Genomic DNA, 19,839 nt, shown 5'->3' with positions numbered 1-19,839 from the left:
ATTCAAAGGACCTACTGAAAGTGGTGACATGGATGATTCTATCAATACACTGGTCCAAACACTTTAGAGAACGAGGCATTTGGGGATTAATTTGACCATTCCTATATTTCCAAAGGATAATATAATATCATTATTTACGATGATAACAATACCACCACCGTTAATAATATTTGCCCTTCTTTGTCGGGCCAGGAATTAAGGCATGTGCTGGCGGTCTCAGTTCTCCTAACTCACATGGGAGGCGGGGGGTTACTGACCCATCTCCCAGACACCACAGAGGACATCTTAACTTTTCCAAGGATCCTCTCCAAGCCTGCACACAGGGCCATTGTCACCCCACGCAGAGGTCGCTTTTGATTTCTGCCCCATCTCTGCTTCCTGTTTCAGCTCACTTACTAATGACTGCCTTCGCCAGCCACACAGAGCGGGGGACAGTTTCAGAGTCCTAGTCAGCCACTTTTGGCGGCTGCCAGTCAGAGCCACTGATGTCCTTATTTATTTATATTTGAAAAGGTTTATTTTAATTGAGTGTTCCCATAAATATACCATTTATACACAAGAATAAACATGATCAGCATGAACATGAGTAAACCCTTGCTACCTCTGTATTTGGAGTGAATCCCTCTTTTCCTCTATAAATGAATGGACCATAAACAGTGTTGGGGGAAAAAAATCTTTAAGCATATATCCTTTTGCATTTCTAGGATAAGCTTCCAGATGGGGAGTTGTTGGATAATGGTCTTTAATGTTATTATATTTACAAGGTGCACCACTAAATACAAGACAGATTAGAAGTCTCAAAAAGGGCTGAGCCAGCCCAATACCCTGGGACTGCCCACGGGGAGCCTAGGCCAGTGGAAACTGCGGCTCAGCTACAGGAACCAAGGCAGGTGAATGCGGGTCATGCTCTAAAGACGATGAGTGAAGATGTCTGGGGGAGGGGGTCGTCTATGTGAGCTGCAGCTCCAGGATCAGACCACAAGGGCTTTTCTTCCCTGGAATGCATCAGGATATCTCTACTCAGACACCGACCCACGCGCTGCCAGGGACCATGGGTCATGTTTCAGGTTTATGTATCAGGAGAAGGGAGGCAGCTATGTCCTTCACATGTTCCTCACTATCCTGTTCCAGGTTTGCCCAGAATGAGGGCCAGGTTTGCCTGGAGTGAATAGGTTCCAAGACAGGAGCGCTCAAATAGTAGCTGGTGTCGCCTTCTGAAGCCGTCCAGGGAAGTGGCCAAGGAGCATGCCTGGCACAGCGACTGCTGGAAGAGGCAGTCCGCAGCCTTGGAAGGAGCCCAGGATGGGGTCAAGGACCTCGCACCCAGTCCTGGACTTGACACTTCCAAGCTGTGTGACCTTGAGAGACTATCCTTAGCTCGCTAGCCTTCAGCACGGACCCCACCATGCTCTCTAGTTAGCTTCTGTGGCTGCTGGAGAGGAGCAAATGGAAAAGAAAAAAAGCCAAGACATATCCCAGTCATCCCTGCTGTCTCAGCTGAGACTGATCAAGCTCAACCCAGTTCTGCTAAACCCCAAACACCCACAAGCTAAATAAATGTTTATTGTTGTATGCTGTTGAGGTTTTCAGGCCATTTGTTATGCAGCACTATTGTGGCAACAGCTTAACAGCTACAGCCAAAGTGATGAAAAGAGCCATAGTGAAAACAATAATAATAAGAAGTAACTTCCAAGAAGTTTAAACTTTCCTGTTGTCCTGAATGACAATATAGTCAGCTTTTCTAGCCTCCCTGGAACTAGCCATGACCACTCACACAATTTTGGGCAATGGGATAACAGACAGATTCAAGTAAAATCACCCTTTTTTCTTGCCTTGAACTCAGATGTGATGTCTAGAATGCTAGCAGCCATTATGTGACCATGAGACAATAAATATGACAATATATACCAACATGCTAAGGGTACCAGAGCCCTAAAGAATGCTATTCACCAGCTGATCTAATGCCAGAAACCACCTGCTTCTGTACTTCTTAGTAGGTGATGAAATGAATCTCCTATTTGCCCCAATCCCCATTAGTTGGGATTTCTGTACTTGCAGCCATGTGCCTCCCTAACAGATACAAGGCATTAAAGATTCATTCTGCTGCGTGTGGGTGAAGGAGGTCAAAGAAGGCTTAACAGAGAAAGTGGCTAATGAACTAGGATTTTGAAAGATAAATTGTATTTAATCAGGCAATTAAAAAAGTTGATTGGGGCTGATAAACTAGAGCACCCTGGTAAAAATAGTTAAACTGCAAAATATCTAAGGTAACAGGAAGTCATCATGGCTGGGGCTTTATGGCTCTAGATGAAATGTTGATACACATAAGGACTTCCGAGTCGTTGAGGGCAAATGTATCCCACCAGCATGACATTAGCCCCGCTGTTTTATGTGGTGTCTACAGTCAGCGGTTTTCACAGGCCATTCCTTTTACTGCATTATCTGTACTCATGTTTCTCTGTCTTTAATTTCAGCGAAGGTGGTGCTGGAGAAGCAATTTCTAGAGAAGACTGTTGAAATCTGGCTTTGGTAGAAATCGTTCTAAATCTCCCAGGGAATATGATCAGAATAAACAACAACAAAAAGGTCTTCCTTTTTTCCGTCTCTTTTTCATGGTTTCAAGTGGTCATATACGATTAAACTTGGAAAAAAGTTTTTTCTTTAAAAACCATTCTCCCCCTTGAAAAGTTTGGTGCCTGGTGGCCCCATGATGCTATGGCAGGACCGACTCACACACCCACTCTCAGGCTCTGCTACCATTGTAGATATCATTCTGCTGAACAGCTCACTGGCCTGGTGATTAGAGAGAGACACAATCTCAGTCAGCCTTGGATTCTGACAAGAGGATCTGAGCTTGGGGAGCTCGCTGCAGGGAAGAGGAACACGGCAGATGGGTAGGGGTGCCCCCTGGTCCTACCATGTTCATCAGGCTTTAGGGAACTCTGCTGCCTTTCTGTGGGCTTCCGGGTGGCACGAGTGGTAACGACCCTGCCAGACAATGCAGGAGACAGAAGAGATGTGGGTTCAATCCCTGGGTCTGAAAGATCCCCTGGAGAAGGGCGTGGAAACCCACTCTATTATTCTTGCCTGGAGAATCCCATGGGCAGAGGAGCCTGGTGGGTTAGAGTCCATGGGATCGCAAAGAGTTAGACACGACTGAAGTGACTTTGCGTGCATGTGCGTGCACACACACACACACACACACACACACACACACACACACTGCCTTTCAGTAGTCAGAATTTGCCTCAGTCTGCTTGAAGACCCGATCAGTGGAAGTTGGGGCATCAATCCCTGCTCCCTCACTCCTTGAGAGGATCCCTCCACTTCATCCTCCTGGGTTCCCACAGCTGAATCAAGCTTCAGGAGCCTGTACTGTCATAAGCTCCATTGCTCACCTTTTAGCAGCAATCTCTCCTTCCCCCATCTCACTTCCTACACCCCTAGCAACACTTCCTTCCTTCACAAGTGACCACTGAGTTCTAAACATTGTCTTAAGGTCAGCTTTCAGGAGACTCCCAAGTTAAAGTAAAAGGGAAGTGGGTTAAGGAAGACTGTGACAGGAACTAAACGCAGTACTGAAACCAAGCTGCACCACCAAATGCAGAATGTTCGTAAGGGAAACTGTGCAAGGGGGAGAGGAGGGATGTATGTGATCTATCTGTACTTCCTGCTCATTTTTTTCTGTAAACCTAAAACTATTCTAAATAAATAAATGCATTTTTGGAGGAGTTTGGGATTAGCATATATATATACTACAAATAAACAAAAGGGCCTACTATATAGCATAAGGAACTATATTCCACATCTTTTAATAACCTATAATGGAAAAGAATCCAAAAAACGTGTGTGGATGTATACACACATAACTGAATCACTTTGCTGTATACCCCAAAGTAACATAACATTGTAAGTTAATTATACTTCAGTTTTTTAAATAGCTAAAAAAAATAAACAAAATATTGTATAGAAAAAAAAAGTAATCAAGGTAGACCACTCTCCGAAACAACTGTCTCCCTAAAGTCGAGTGGGGACAGTAGCTAAGTGTCTGGCAACGAGCTTTTCTTGTTGTAACGTAAGTGCCTGACATTAGGCTTTTGATCTCCATGCCATCCATTCCAAAGGCACCTGTCTCAATAAACACATAGCCAGCTACACAACTAGATGAGGAGACAGGCTGCCTCACCCAGGAAGTTCCCCTCTCAGAAATCCTGAGTGACCCAAATAAGTGACCAGTGGACTGACTCCGATTTTCCCTACCTGCACCCTAAATTCCTGCTCTTAGGTTTTAAATTTGCCAATAAAGAGTGAACCAGAGAAACCCTAGACAGCCTACACTTTCCCTCAACAAAGGCAGGACCCCAGCTCTATTCCCCTCTCTCTCTCCCCACCCTGGCCACCCATGACCTCACCGTGTGGCCCTGGATGTACCCCCCAGGATCTGGGAGTAAGAAACTTTTTCCTTTCAAAGTTCCCTAGTTGCTGTTTCTGGGGTGTGTCCTGCCATCGTGATAGAACCAGGAGGGCCAGTCCAGCCTCAGCACTGGCTGCTGCTCAGGAGATGCCCATGGGAGCGCGCCAGCAGCCTGACCCAGGTGAGCGCACTCCCAGCCAGAGCATTGTTCTCAAAGGCCGACAGCAACATCGCTCTGGAACGTTCTCCTCACCCCACCCCGAGTCCTTCTGTAGTCGGCATCGGAAGGTCGTTGGAACCACCGCCAACTGAAAAGGATTCTGTCACAGGGACTCAAACGCTAAAGGAGGTTGAGTATATGTTTATATTCCTGCTCACCAGCATAAACCTTGTCATTGTGTTACTTGATGCCTCTCACGACGACCAGATAAAGCCCACGGCTGACGGTGTTCTCGGAGGTCAGCATGCTGGGGGTCACTGTCTCAGAGCTGTGGGAGTGAGATCTGCCTTCTCTTCCTTTTTCTCTCGCCTCTTTCTTCCCAACCCCAACGGCTCTCGTACGGGGTCCACTCCGAGAATGGTTCCTGAGTCCCTGAGGACCTCATTTACTTCACTTGGTTGTCAGTTTCTCAAGGAAGTGGGGCTGGTAATTGCCATCTCCCCATAATATCCACTAAAGGCATGTTCTGGGGACAGGTTTCTGTAGCTGGGCTGATGTGTGCGTGGGCCTTACAGGGGCTCCCTGATGGGGGCAGGCACACACATGCTCCACTGACCCTCACAATCATGGCTGCAGGACGGGGTGCTGGTTTAATCCAGCCTCCTCGCAGTGCGGACCAAGTTCATTAACCTGGTTCAGGTCAGCCAGCTAGTGGGTGGCAGTGGCAGGATTTAAGCCCAGGGAACTATCTCCCTACTACATGCCTCTCATCACCACACCACGGCACCTCTCTCTCTTTATACATATATAGACAGAGATAGATAGATAGATAGATACACAGATTTAAAGATTGGAGAAGGAAATAGCAACCCACTCCAGGATTCTTGCCTGGAAAATTCCATGGGCAGAGAAACCTGGTGAGTGACAGTTCATGGGGTTACAAAAAGTCATACACGATTGACCACACATGCACAGATATAAAGATATAGATATACACTAGAAAGAGATATCTATATTATATAAAATGTGCGTGTATATATATATAATCCCCTGGAGAAGAGCATGGCAACCCACTCCAGGATTCTTGCCTGGAGAATCCCATGGACAGAGGAGCTGGGCAGGCTACTGTCCACAGGGTTGCAGAGTCAGACACGACTGAAGTGATTTAGCACACAAGTACATATATACATATATTATACATCTCCCCATATTTTTTGACTTTTAAAAACTTCATTTTTTTATTGTGTTAAATACACACAACACAAGATTTACCATTTTACCCATGTTTAAGTGTACAGCTTCATGGCATGAGGTATCACACAGCTGTACCACCATCACCTCCAGATCCTTTTCATCTTTCCAAACTGAAACTGTCTCCACTAAACACTAACTCCCCATTCCCTCTCTTCCCAGCCCCTGGCGATCACCTTTCTATTTTCCGTGTCTATGAATGTGACACCTCTACTAGAGACCTCATATAAGGGGAATCCTACAGTATTTGTCCCTATGTGACTGTCTTATTTCACTCAGCATACTGTCTCCACAGTTCATACATGCTGCAGCAAGGGTAAGAATGCCTCACCTTTTCAAGGCTGAGTAATATTCTACTGTAAGGATATGCCACATTCTCTTTAATCATTCATCTGTCACTGGACATTTGGGTTGCTTCCATCTTTCATCTGTAGTCAATAACTTTGCTATGAACATTGATATACAAATGTCTGAGTTCCTTCTTGCAGTTCTTTGGAGGTAGATACCCAGAAGTGGAATCACCAGATCATATGGTAATTCTGTGTTTCATTTTCTGGGGACCTGCCATACCGCTCTCCATAGGGGCTGCACCATTTTACATTCCTTCCAACAGTTTACGAGCCCCAGTTTCTCCATATCTTCACCAACACTTGTTATTTTCTGTTTTTATTTGTTTTTTTTTTTTTTTTTTTTGATAGTAGCTGTCTTAACAGGTGTGAGATAATGTGATCAAGGCACAGTTTGGGGTTTTGTTAATGAGTTCATTTCTGAAGAAGTAGTTACCAACCCCCCCTCCCCGCCCCACCCCCATCAAAACCCTGCAGTCAGGATAGGAGACAAGTGTGACAGAAATAGGAGGCAAGTGTGTTCCTGGGCCCCTGGCAATCCTCTACCGAAGTGTGTGCAAACACTCCAGGAAGCCCATTCATTCTTTCTAAAGGGAGAGTCTCCTTTGTAGAAATAAGAATGAAAACTCCCTTCCATTGTCGTGGGCTTCCTTCCCTTTGAGGGTATTGCCCTGCAGGAGTCTTCACTGGACTTACACAGAACAGAACAGAGATCAGGGCTGAGGGAAGGAGGACGGTCAAGGCAGGATGGGAACAGAGGGTGGTGGCAGCAGGTTTGGGTATGCCTGTCAGAAGCTGCTCCTTGGTGCCAGGGCCTCGACTACCCACAGGGGATGAGGCAGGCTCTGTGGCTCCCTGAACAGTGGATGCCCATCTGAAGTGGGCAGCCCTAACCAGTGTTGCATGAGAATATGTGCTTAGCAAGGCCAGAGCTTCTGGTCTCCCAAGAGAGAAGCTGCGAGTCTGGACTGTTGGGTAGCATCTCTTGATGCTGAGTACGGACTGTGGATGCCTTGCTGCCCCTACTCTCTGCCTTGCGGATTCTGCCGCCTGCACCCAGGTCTCCTGGCTGCTGTGTGAATGAGCCTCGCAAGCTCTGCCTCAGGGCTTTTGCACTGGTTATTCTCTATGCCAGTTCCACTTTCTCCCCAGCCATCTACCTGGCTTTGTGCCTCACTTCTTTCAGCTTTTGCTCAAACCTCACCTTCATGGAGCCTCCTTCTCCTGCACTTCTCCTCCTCCTGTTTCTGACCCTGTTCCATTTCCCCTTTTTTCCATTACCAGGATTACCTTCTAGCATACCAAATAATTCTTATCATGATGCTTATTTTATTGTATGTCTCCTTCCTTAGAATGTAAACTCCACACAGACAGGGGCCTTTGCCTAACTCATCCTTTGATGTATCCCTAGTATGTGCTCAATAAATAATTCCTAGATAAATGATTGAATTAAACAAGTGTAAAGCACTCAACCAGCCACACAGAACCTGCCAATTGTAAGCATTATAAATTCAGTTTGGGTCCAACTTTCCAATTCTTTGATCAGGAAAATGGTACACCATCATGTCTGCTGAACATGTAAGCAGAGCATTTGGTATTACAGGTAAACAGAGAGCTCTTCACTGGATTTTCTGTGAACTTTAAGGAAAGACACGGGACCTAGGTTTCAGGGAGTGAGGGGGAGGGTGTAGTAAGACCATCTGGAGGAGCTGATGCTTATATCATGTCTGAGAAGATGAACAGGTATTAGCCAATTAAAGAAATCAGGACAGAGTTGACTAGGCAACAGAACAGTATGAATAAAAACATGAATTCATAAATTAACATGGTTTGTGCGGAAAACTACACTATGGCTGGAGTGCAGATTATAAGTGAGCTAGTAGAGACAGACGAGGCTACAGAAACAAGTTAAGGTTAGTTGGGGGAGTTCTTATACTCTAGACTTAGAGATTTGTGCTCACAGGTGCAGACCATCTATGATGATCAGGAATCATTGTTGACTTTACTGGGAAAACCTTATCATGATGGTGATGATGAAAGTGGTTTTGATGGTGTGATGATGGTTGTAATAATGCTGGTGCTGATGGTGCTGACAGTGATTGCATGATGATGGGGACAGTGATGAAGATGAAGATGGTGATGATGGTTGGTGGTGATGGTGAAGATGGTGGTGATGGTGATGGTGAGAAAGATAATGATGGTGATGATGATGACAGGTAACATTTTTTGAATACTGACCATGAGCACCCGATCACTGAGCATACTGGCCATATGACTAAGCATAGAAATGCTTTACAACTTAATCCTTTCATTAGCCCATGAGATACTATTGTTATCCCCACTTTTCAGACAAGGAAATTGAGGCAGACAGAATATAAGTCCTAAGTCACAGCACCAGTACAAAACAGAAATTGGACTCCAATCCCATTTGAATGATTACAGCCCAGGCCGGTCATGGTTCTAACCTTACTTTCAGCAGCAAGAGAAGAGATATGGTCTGAATGCTCAGGATGCCCACTGGCTTGAGGGTTTCTCAAGACCTCTCGTCTTTCCTTGAATGATTTCTTCCCTTTCTGCCTTTCCTCTTCTTCTCCATGATACTCCCCCTCTCCCATTGCCACTAAACCCATGTGACCTACTCTGGGAACTCTGAAAACCCCATGTGAGATGGTCTGGCAGCAGGTTTGTTAGCTAGCACTGGCCTCTCCTTCAGGCTCATTGAGAAAGTGACAATGATTTCTACCTTGAGGATATATTGTAAATAATAGAGAATTTAACTTTTCTGGGGGACTTTGAAATTCCAGCATACACTCAACTATCTGGAAGAGGATGGAACTCTTCAAGGTTGGTGAGAAACCTGCCTCTTGCCTTAAAATTTTTATTAGCAACTGGAGCTGAGTCTTTCTAAGGCAAGCCAGAGTGAAGTAGGAATTTCCATGCCAGATTCAGAGCTAAGCTTATTAAACAACATGGAGCCTTTGAAAGATGCCAGTCTGGTTAAAGTTATCAAGACATTTATATTCTTGCCTTTCTGTAGGTTTCTTGTTATTCTCTGTCCAAACAGTCTTGGGAGCTGGTGGGCACCGCAGCTGCCAGTGGACGGCGGCCCAACCCTGGGCGGGTAACCCAAACTTCCAAAAACAGAGCTGGCCTGAGACGTGGGCACTTCAGGCAGGCTCATCATCTGGCGCCTCTTCAAACTCATGCTCTTTAAATATTTATTCAACATTTATATACTGGAGGATGGAGGCGAAAACTCATCCTCTATTAATTAAAAAGTGTATATAGAAATTAAGCCTCTTACTAATGCATTTCCAGCAATGCAGGCATAGTCGATATTCTGAAAAATAGACTGCAGAATCTCCCCCATTTTTCTGTAATTGTTATCCTCTTTCATGTTTCTTCTGCAAAAGGAATTACTCTTAAGTAAGCAACTTCTTGTTGGTGAATTCAAAGTTTGAATATCTAATATTTAGGTAGTGAAACACTTTATGCACTATTCATTCTAATTTTAAAATTTCAACTGGTGACATTATTCACAATAGTCAAGACACAGAAACAACCTAAATGTCCATCAACAGATGACTGGATAAAGATGTGGTATGTGTGTATATATATATATATATATATATAATTTTATATATACATGTTATATATTATATACATATAACAATGGAATTTACTAAGCCATAAAAAGAATGAAATAATGACATTTGCAACAACATAGGTATCATCTAGAAATGATCATACTAAGCAAAGTAAGTCAGAAAGAGAAAGACAGACACCATATGGTATCACGTATATGTGGAATCTAAAATACGATACAAATGAACCTATGTACAAAACAGAAACAGACTCACAGACACAGACAACAGACTTGTGGTTGCCAAGGCAGAGGTAGGAAAGGAGTGGGAGCTCGGGATTAGCAGAGACAAAGTTATTTATAGGATGGATAAACAACAAGGTCCTATTGTACATCTCAGGGAACTATATTCAATATCCTGTGATAAACCATAGTGGAAAAGAATATGAAAAATAATGTGTGTATATATATATGTATAACTGAATCACTTTGCTATACAGCAGAGGCTAACACAACATTGTAAATCAACTACACTTGACTAAAAACAAAAATTCAGCTGGTGGGATGATGTGAGCCCTTATAAAGTACGTGTGATAGAAATCAGCTGACAGTAGCAAAAAGCAGGAGGATCTGTGTTATTCCTACTGTAGGTGGCTGTTTGCTTCAGGTGAAGGGGATCAATTTGTTTGTCTTCAGTTGTGTTGTGCAGAAATGTGAGTAAAGAGGCACCATCTTTTCTTGTTTCTCTAAAAATTTTTTTTTTTAATTTTGTATTGGGGTCTAGCTGATTAACAATGTGATAGTTTTAGGTGAACAGTGAAGGGACTCAGCCATACACATGCATGTATCCTTTCTCCTTTCTCATTTCTTATGCAATGTTTTGTGCTCCTGGGTGGTCAGTGACCTGAGAAGGTGCTCAGATGGCCACACCACCATCTAGCTTTGGGTACCCAGTTAAAAGGCACGGTCTTGTGCCAGGTTGAAACTACTTCCTTGACTGCATGCCTTTACTGTGTCCTCTTATCAGAACTGACCCAGGATCATTTTCTCCTGGAGTGGAAGAAGCTTTCCCATTCATGGTGGAGGGCGACACAGGTCATCCTGCTTGTGACTGGTGTAAAGGGTCAACAGGCTGGATGGCTGTGGGGAGCAGTCCAGCCTGGGGCTGTGTGTTTAAGTTTTAAACCAACAGGCTTGTGTGGGGCTTAAACTCTCACCTTCATTTTATTGCTTAAGATCTAGTGCAGTTAATGAACCCAGACCAGAGCTTTGTATTATAGTACTTCCAACTTCACACTTCAATGACAATCCACTAAAATCACTCCCAGATGAGTACTATGGACTTTTAACTAGGAGGTTCAAAACCTCTCTTGCCAGACAATTAGCTTAGCTGGGCACAGAAGGTCCCTCCCCTGGGCTGACACTCGGGGTATTCCAAGGAATCCTTTGTACCCAGACAACAGCGTGAATGACTGCTGGTCTTAGGTGTCCATTCTATTCACATTGTGTGCCCTTAGAAAGCAACAGGGCTCAAGACAGAGATGCTCTCAGACGTTCTCCTAAACATCTTTCTGTTGCTGGAGGGACAATGCTTCTGATAACGAGAGGGGACCGACTTCTGCTGCAGTCTGTAGGTGATGACACCCACGTGAGGAACTGGGGCTTTAAGGCAGAAGCTAAAATTTAATCATGCTTACACTCACCTCCCCCAGGGCTCAGAAAAAGCAAGATGCAGAGCTGCAACTAAAAACCCACGAGATTGTCTAAAGGCATAAGGGTAAAGCACAGTGAAGCATGTTCATGCATGCTAAGTCGCATCAGTTGTGTCCGACTCTGTGACCCTACAGACTGTAGCCCATCAGGCTCCTCTATCCAGGGGATTCTCCAGGCAAGAATACTGGAGTGGGTTGCCACATCCTCCTCCAGGAGATCCTCCCGACCCAGGGATCGAATCTGTCTCTTACATCTAACCTGCATTGGTAGGTGGGTTCTTTATCACTAGCACCACCTGGGAAGCCCACAATGAAGTACAAGAGAGATGATTTCCTGGAGATTATAAAGAAACTGGAGAACAGCGGCATCTTTGAGTTACTTCAGTTCTTTCCTGGGACCAATAAAGCAGGAATGGAAGAAATCTGCCTGGCTGGTTACTCCTGTGAAAGTGTTAGTTGCTCATTTGTGTCTGACTCTTTGTGACCCCATGGACAGTGGCCTGCCAGGCTCCTCTGTTCATGGAATTCTCCAGGCAAGAGTACTGAAGTGGGTTGTGATTTCCTTCTCCAGGGGATCTTCCCAACCCAGGGACTGAACCCACATCTCCTACACTGCAGACAGATTCTTTACTAGCTAAGCCATAAGGGGAGCCCCCGTTATTCCTGCTCTCCCTGTCAATGTAAAGAAGTTGGTGGAGGCAGTGATGAACCATGGTTATGAAGCAGGAATCGATCGATTTATTGTTGCTTAGTTGCTAAGTTGTGTCTGACTCTTTGTGACCCCACAGACTGCAGCATGCCAGGCTTCCCTGTACTTCACTATCTCCTGAAGTTTGCTCAAACTCATGTCCATTGAGTTGGTGATGCCATCCAACCATCTCATCCTCCGTCGCCCTCTTCTCTTCTTGTCCTCAATCATTTCCAATATCAGGGTCTTTTCCAATGAGTTGGCTCTTCACATCAGGTAGCCAAAGTACTGGAGCTTCAACGTCAGTCCTTAAATGAATATTCAGGGTTGATTTCCTTTAGGATTGACTGATTTGATCTCCTTGCAGTCCAAGGGACTCTCAAGAGTCTTTGCCAGCACCACAATTCAAAACCATCAATTCTTCGGCACTCAGCCTTCTTTGTGGTCCAACTTTCACAACTGTACATGACTACTGGAAAAACAATCGCTTTGACTATATGGATGTCTCTGCTTTTTAATATGCTGTCTACATTCATCATAGCTTTTCTTTCAAGGAGCAAGCATCTCTTAATTTTGTGGCTGAACTCACCATTTGCAGTGATTTTTATTGGAGCCCAAGAAAATAAAATCTGTCACTGTTTCTAATTTTTCCCCATCTATTTGCCATAAAGTGATGGGACCAGATGCCATAATCTTAGTTTTCTGAACATTGAGTTTTAAGTCAGCTTTTTCACTCTCCTCTGTTACCCTCATCAAGAGGCTCTTTTAGTTTCTCTTCTTTCTCTGGCATTAAGAGTGGCATCATCTATATTTCTGAGGTTGTTGATATTTTCCCCAGCATTCTTGATTCCAGCTTGGGATTCATACCCTGTCCTTTTACATGATATACTCTGCATATAAGTTAAATAAGCAGGGCAACAATATACAGCATTGATATACTCCTTGCCCAATTTTGAACCAGTCTGTTGTTCCATGTCTGGTTCAAACTGTTGCTTCTTGACCTGCATATAGGTTTCTCAGGAGGCAGGTAAAGTGGTCTGGTATTTCCATCTCTTTAAGAATTTGCCACAGTTTGTTGTGATCCACACAGTCAAAGCCTTTAGCGTAGTCAATGAAGCAGGAGATGTTTTTTTTGAATTCCCTTGCTTTTTCTATGATCGGTTGGTCCATATCTCAGTAGTGTGACCTGAGGTGAGCATTTCAACTGCACTGAGGTTTCAGTTTTCCTTGTTTGTAAAATGGGGATAACAGTATCTACCTCAAGTGGTTGTTTTGAAACTAGATCATGTAGAATTCTTAGCACCACAGCTGGAATGCTGCAAGTGTTCAATAAATGCTGAATAATAGTACTGGGTCATTATTATTTCAATCACCTTGTTAGAAAGAACTGAACTGAAATGGACTCAAAGAATCATTCCTATTTTTCTTCTTTACACAGACATAAGGCAAGATGAGCAGGCATCTTCCTCTCTCCAACTGCATCTGGGGGCCACTCAACTGGAACCAGGCACTCAAAAATGGTTTCTTTTTCCTTCCTTGTCTCATAAGAGCTGATGGCCACCCAGGGAGACCCAACCCAAGTTTCACATTCCAACAAACACAGGATTTAGGACTCCCCAGTGGTCAACGGGGAAGGCCAACACAATGGTAAAATCCAACCAACCCCTGGATCCAATGTTAATTACAACTGAAAAGCAGATGGTATCTAAATCTAGGCCCATCTGTTCCCTGTCTGTGGGAAGTTTCCCCAGCGGAGAAGACAGAGCCACAGCCAACTTCCTCTTGCCCCAAGGAAGATGGGACTTTTGCATTTAAGAAAACATCTTCTTGTTTGTCATGATAAGATTGTCTCTGATCTACAAAACCACAGAAAATTTAGGTCAGACACCCAACCAGGCAAAGTCAGTGGGACAACCTCAGGAATGTAGACAGCTACTCAAGCTCAAGCTCTCACCACAAGTGAAGCAGTTTGGAGATAAGAAAATATTTGAATCCGACTTGTGCCTTGGTTTATAAAATGGCCCCTACACTCCATATAGAATTCCAGTTTTGAAGTAGCCTAGATGAGAGAATTATTTGATTGGATTCTATTACTCACATGCTTTTAAACTGTGGTGTTATAGAAGACTCTTGAGAGTCCTTTGGACTGCAAGGAAATCAAACCAGTCCATCCTACGGGAAATCAGTCCTAAATATTGATTGGAAGGACTGATGCTGAAGCTGAAAATCCAATAATTTGGCTACTTGATATGAAGAACTGACTCACTGAAAAAGGACCTGAAAGACTGAAGGCAGGAGGAGAAGGGGATGACAGAGGATGAGATGGTTGGGTGGCATAACCAACTTGATAAACATGAATTTGAGCAAGCTCCAGGAGTTAGTGATGGACAGGGAAGCCTGCCGTGCTTCAGTCCATGGGTCTCAAAGAGTTGGACATGACTGAGTGACTGAATTAAACTATTACTCATACTTACATCATCTGTCTTTTTTTATTGGAATATAATTGTTCTACAAGGTTAGTTTCTACTGTACAATGAAGTGAATCAGCCATATGTATACAAATATCTCTTCCTTCCTGAGCCTCCCTTCCACCCACTCCCCCATTCCAGCTCTCTAGGTCATCATGAGTACCAAGCTGAGCACCCTCTGCTATGCAGCTGCTTCCCACTAGCTATCTGTTTTATACAGGGTGGTGTGTACAGGTCAATTCTATGATCTCAATTCCTTCCCTCACTGTGTCCACAAGTCTGTTCTCTGTGTCTGTGTCTCTGTTCCTGTGCTGCAAATAAGTCATCAGTACCATCTTTCTAGATTCCATATAAATGTGTTAATATGTGATATTTGTTTTATTTGAATTATTTGGTTGGTTTTTATTGAATAATAAAAACTCAATATTCAGCACTGACTAATACTCAACATTGAGTAATACAAGTCATACTTGCATTACCTGTCATTTAAACAACCAACAAAGAGGTAAATTCCCATTTTCCATTCTTTAAAGAAAACAAAATCTACTAATTGAAGAAGAATAAACATCAAGGCTCTCTTGGGGAATGCCAGTGCCCCTGGGTCTGGTCAGGTGGGGACACTGAATCCACAGATATGAACTGATAAAGAAAGCATTACCTTACAGACATTGAAAGCACCTCTTCTCTACCGCATTTTATCAGCCAGTTTGCACCAAACAAGGTGCCTTGACTATGAAAAAAGGACTGTAATGGTTGTTTACTATTGCTAATAAAGTGTCTAAAGAAGCTCGTGGTGCATGGAGTAGATGCTGTGGATGCCCCTTGGACAGCTTAAGAAACTGGCAATTTCCTTCCCAGGATGGCTTCCCACCTCACCTGGGGCTGGTGCCTCCACGCATTTCTGCCTAAGGCCTCCTGCTGTGCTGGAAAGCTACCCTCAGCCCATGGGCAGAGCTGCCTGATGGTGCTCAGGATAACATGGGGTCAACTACCAACAAAAGGGGACGGGGTAGGAGTCAGTGCACTACACCCAACCTGCTCAGTCCCAACTGGACAATCTTGAGTCGTGTCTACATCCCCCCTTGAGAGCCACAGTGGGGTTCAATTCAGTTGCTCAGTTGTGTCTGACTCTTTGCAATCCCATGGATTGCACCACGCCAGGCCTCCCTGTCCATCACCAACTCCCAGAGTTTACTCAAGCTTATGTCCATCGAGTCGTTGATGCCATCCAACCATCTTATCCTGTCGTCCCCTTCTCCTCCTGCCTTCAATCTTTCCCAGCATCAGGCTCTTTTCAAATAAGTCAGTTCTTCGCATCAGTTGCCCAAAGTATTGGAGTTTCAGCTTCAGCATCAGTCCTTCCAATGAATATACAGGACTGATCTCCTTGAGGATAGACTGCTTGGATCTCCTTGCAGTCCAAGGGACTCTCAAGAGTCTTCTCCAACACCACAGTTCAAAAGCATCAATTCTTCGGCACTTAGCTTTCTTTATAGTCCAACTCTTACATCCATACATGACTACTGAAAAAACCATAGCCTTAACTAGATGGACCTTTGTTGGCAAAGTAATGTCTCTGCTTTTTAATGTGCTATCTAGGTTGGTCACAACTTTTCTTCCAAGGAGAAAGAGTCTCTTAATTTCACGGCTGCAGTCAGCATCTACAGTGATTTTGGAGCCCCCCCAAAATAAAGTCTGTCACTGTTTCCCTATCTATTTGCCATGAAATGATGCGACCAGATGTCACAATCTTAGTTTTTGGAATGTTGAGCTTTAAGCCAACTTTTTCACTCTCCTCTTTCACTTTCATCAAGAGACTCTTTAGTTCTTCTTTGCTTTCTGCCATGAGGGTGGTATCACCTGCATATCTGAGATTATTGATATTTTTCCCAGTGGGCAGTGGGGTTGAGCCCAGCTATTCATGGAATTAACAGCTCTTTATTACCGCCTTGGTTGGCTCCCCTCCTTCCTTGTCTTGTCTCCCTGACTACCTATCTCCTGCTTCTTGGACTTCACTTCAAATACATGTCCTGTGGCCGGTGGTATGCCGGAGTAGCCCCGAGTCAGCTCATAGGACCAGTTATTAAGCTTTGAAGAATGTTCTAAGTCCACAGATGTATTGGTAGCTTAGAATTAGTCATGGTGTAGACAGTTACAGCATGGAAATGAGCAAATGCTAAAAATCACAGCTTTTCCCCTCAGGAGAACCAGTTGTTAAATATTTACCAGCACACCACCGTCTTTAGCCTAGTCCTTGCTTCTGGGTTTGTTTTGGGAGCACCGAAACTAAGTGTGAGTAGCAGGTGTCCCACTGAACCAACCCTTGAGCATCATGGGAACAAAAGAATCAAATTTGCCATGATTATTACAATCATTCCTTCACTGGCCAAATGAATGATTCCTCATGAACTTAACTAGAGGAATAGGATTTGCTTCTAAATTAAGAGTTCAGGAAGGAGGTAGAGAAATTGAAAGGGAAAAAGCAAAACAAAACCAGGAGCTACTACCACTTGAAATTCATCCCAGAGGAAAATATAGAAGAAAATCTTCATGACTCTGGGTTACACAAAAATTTATTAGATAGAAACACTAAAATTTTAAGGAAAACCAGGAAAGAAGAATAAGGATAAAATGGACAACATCAAAATTAAAAACAAAACAAACCTTTGCTCTTTAAAGATACTGTTAAGAAAATGAAGAGGAAGGCCATAGACTGGGGGAGAAGTTGCAATATATATGCAACTATATATATATGTGAGCAATGTATGTGGGCTTCCCTTGTGGCTCAGCTGGTAAAGAATCCTCCTGCAATGCAGGAGACATGGGTTTGCTCCCTAGGTTGGGAAGATCCCCTGGAGAAGGGAAAGGCTACTCACTCCAGTATTCTGGCCTGGAGAATTCCACAGACTGTATAATCCATGGGGTCGCAAAAGTCAAACATACATATATGTATATACAAAACTTGTATTCAACAAAAATAAAGAACACTTACAACTCAAAAAGTCTGACACTGTTTCCACTGTATCCCCATCTATTTCCCATGAAGTGATAGGACCAGATGCCATGATCTTCATTTTCTGAATGTTGAGCTTTAAGCCAACTTTTTCACACTCCTCTTTCACTTTCATCAAGAGGCTTTTAGTTCCTCTTCACTTTCTGCCATAAGGGTGGTGTTAGGAAAATGCAAGTAAAAAAGCACAATGAGATACCTCTACACATGCATTAGAATGGCTGAAATTAAAAAGACCAGCAGTATTGAGTGTTGGTGAGAAGGTGGAGGTACTAGAACATTCATCACTGGTAGGAATGAACACACTTTCCAACAAGTGTGTTGGAAAAATATTACAAAGTTGAACATACACTTGCAAACCACCCCCAGGTATTTACCCAAGAGAAGTGAGACCATCTGTAGAAACTAACTCTTGTACACAGATGTTCATAGCATCATAACAACCCCAATCTGGAAACAACTAGATGTGGTTGGATAAAAAACAGTGGTACAGCTGTACAAATGGATTCTGTTATTTTAGTTGCTAAGTTGTGTCCAACTCTTTTGTAAGCCCATGGCCTGTAGCCCACCAGGCTCCTCTGTCCATGGGATTTCCCAGGCAAGAATACCGGGTGGGTTGCCATTTCCTTCTCCAGGGGATCTTCCTGACCCTGGGATTGAACCCATGTCACCTACACTGGCAGGCAGGTTCTTTACCACTGAGCCACAAGGGAAGCCCACAAATGAATTGTATTTGGTAATAAAATGGGATAAACTCCCTGCCTGTACAACCCAAACACATGACTACATGGATGGATTGTGAAAGCATTATGCTAAGTGATGAAGTTTATATTGCCAGTAGTAAGATCACTGTCCAACCTGCCCCCCATGTGACATGCTGAAAAGAGTATCAGGTCACTTCAGTATTTCAGCTGAACAGGTATGACCTAACAAAATAATAAGAAAACTGAACACAAAGCAAAGCGGCCTGGACTCTTTAAAATTAGGAGGATCATGAAAAATAAAGATTAAGGATTTGTCATGGATTGTAAGCAATTACAGAGACATACAGTTAAAAGCAATGTGGGGTCCTAGGTTGGACCAGAAAAAAAAAAAAAAACTGGTAAAATTTGAATAAGTTCTCTAGTCAGTTAATAGTACCATAGTAATCTGGTCCCATCACTTCATGGGAAATACATGGAGAAACAGTGGAACCAGTGTCAGACTTTATTTTTGGGGGGCTCCAAAATCACTGCAGATGGTGACTGCAGCCATGAAATTAAAAGACGCTTACTCCTTGGAAGAAAAGTTATGACCAACCTAGATAGCATATTGAAAAGCAGAGACATTACTTTGCCAACAAAGGTCCGTCTAGTCAAGGCTATGGTTTTTCCTGTGGTCATGTATGGATGTGAGAGTTGGACTGTGAAGAAATCTGAGCACTGAAGAACTGATGCTTTTGAACAGTGGTGCTGAAGACTCTTGAGAGTCCCTTGGACTGCAAGGAGATCCAACCAGTCCATTCTGAAGGAGATCAACCCTGGGATTTCTTTGGAGGGAATGATGCTGAAGCTGAAACTCCCGTACTTTGGCCACCTCATGCGAAGAGTTGACTCATTGGAAAAGACTGATGCTGGGAGGGACTGGGGGGCAGGAGGAGGAGGGGACAACAGAGGATGAGATGGCTGGATGGCATCACGGACTCGATGGACGTGAGTCTGAGTGAACTCCGGGAGTTGGTGACAGACAGGGAGGCCTGGCGTGCTGCGATTCATGGGGTCGCAAAGAGTCGGACACGAGTGAGTGACTGAACTGAACTGAATGTTAGTTATTTAGTTTTGATAACTCTATTACAGTTATAGGAGATGTTACCATCAGGAGAAGCTTGGGGAAATGTATGTGGAGAATTTCTGTGTTATGGTGGCAGCTCTTTCTGTAAGTCTAAAATTACTTTTGCGGAGTTCCCTGGTGGCTCAGTGGTGAAGAATCCACCTGCCAGTGCAGGGGACACGGGTTCAACCCCTGGTCAGGGAAGATCCCACATGCCTTGGGGCAACTAAACACAGCTATGGAGCCTAAGTTCCCTAGAGTCCATGCTGCCCAACAAGAGAAGCCACCACAATGAGAAGCCCGTGGACCACAACTCGCTGCAGCTAGAGAAAGCCACATACACAGCAGCGGGGACCCAGTACAACCCAAAATAAATAGACTAATTACAGATTATTTT

The 19,839-nt window shown here is 43.9% G+C and overlaps 1 protein-coding gene across 2 annotated transcripts in view; it reads right to left on the bottom strand.

The window, feature by feature from the left end:
• SLC24A3 (solute carrier family 24 member 3) overlaps positions 1-19,839 on the bottom strand; it is a 425,544-nt gene that overhangs the window by 103,402 nt on the left and 302,303 nt on the right. The window lies entirely within an intron of this gene.

Source organism: Ovis aries, chromosome 13 (genome assembly GCF_016772045.2).
Source record: "Ovis aries strain OAR_USU_Benz2616 breed Rambouillet chromosome 13, ARS-UI_Ramb_v3.0, whole genome shotgun sequence".
NCBI classification, from domain to species: domain Eukaryota; kingdom Metazoa; phylum Chordata; class Mammalia; order Artiodactyla; family Bovidae; genus Ovis; species Ovis aries.
This window is presented reverse-complemented; position numbering and strand designations above follow the sequence as displayed.